We start from the raw sequence: 1,244 nt of genomic DNA, 5'->3' as shown, positions 1-1,244 counted from the left end.
CACACACACACAACACACACACACACACACACACACACACACACAGTTACTGCTGCTTAAAGTAAAATAAGCAGCATGTAATTGGCCCACTGGCTTGTCACAAATCTTTTGAGTAGCAGCAGCTACTCAACGAGAGAGATCTCTCGCTATAGCGCGCAATGAGGGCCTCTCCAACTCTTTTTTTTCCTGGGCTGAATCAGGGGCCCAGCACGTCCCTGCTCTCCGTCATGGTCCATGTGTGTTGTCCATATTATACTGGCACTGCTTCTTGCTTCCCATTGCAGTCACTAACATATCATCCATGCTCCATGGCAGCCTGCAGGCGTTGGCCTGGGATGCAGTGTGACTTCCAGGGCTTCCCTGGGCCAAGCTGGACTGTAAGACTCTCTGCCTGCTTCCTCAAACACGCTTTAGGCATGACGCCCATCCATCCCCCCCCCCATGCATCCACATCATCACATAGCTGCACTGGGGTGCGCTTGATTTAGCTCCCCGAGATCCTTTTTGTGGTAGGAAACTTAAGATGAAAGTCGAAACCAGTGGCGTCCATATTGAGTACCTGAGACTAATAAAAGTCCAAGTCCATATTTGATTTACCAGACTGTAAACCACAAACTAGTCATTTTTAATCTGTTAAATTGTTAATGCACTCCCCCCCCTCATTTTGTTCAATTGTCTGTTTTAATGTTATCTGCTCCCCTTGTCTGCTGAATATTGCTTGTACGGACTTATACTGTCGTTCAACAAACTGTTGGAGATGTACTGTTTTTCCACTTCCCAAGTATGATGTCTTATAATTCCTAGAGTTAAGTAAAACAAATCGTATTCAACAAAATGAGGGGGGGAGTGCATTAAGAATTGAACAGATTAGAAACGTCTAGTTTGTGGTTTACAGTCTGGTAAATCAAAAAAATATCTATATTCAAAAAATATTTAAAATATGGCTATGTTTTTCATCTCAGGTATTCATTGGGCGTGGCAAGGTATGGAATCTGCCATACCTTGGCTCCAGCCAGGGGAAATAAAATGTAAATGTACTTCTTAAAATAAATTCACAAATGTCTCTATGACTCCCTGCGTTGATTTTTCTGTTATTACATTACTTTAAACTAACTGCAATGGAAATTAGAACAAAATGATTGCTTTCACCAGGTATCATATTCTCGACAACACTTGTATCCCCCCTTATCTTGACAAATGGTTTATTCCCCGGTTCAGTAGGTCAGCACAGGTGCAATGTGTTA

This window comes from Nannobrachium achirus, assembly GCF_963921795.1.
Source record: "Nannobrachium achirus genome assembly, chromosome: 20".
NCBI classification, from domain to species: Eukaryota; Metazoa; Chordata; class Actinopteri; order Myctophiformes; family Myctophidae; genus Nannobrachium; species Nannobrachium achirus.
This window is presented reverse-complemented; position numbering follows the sequence as displayed.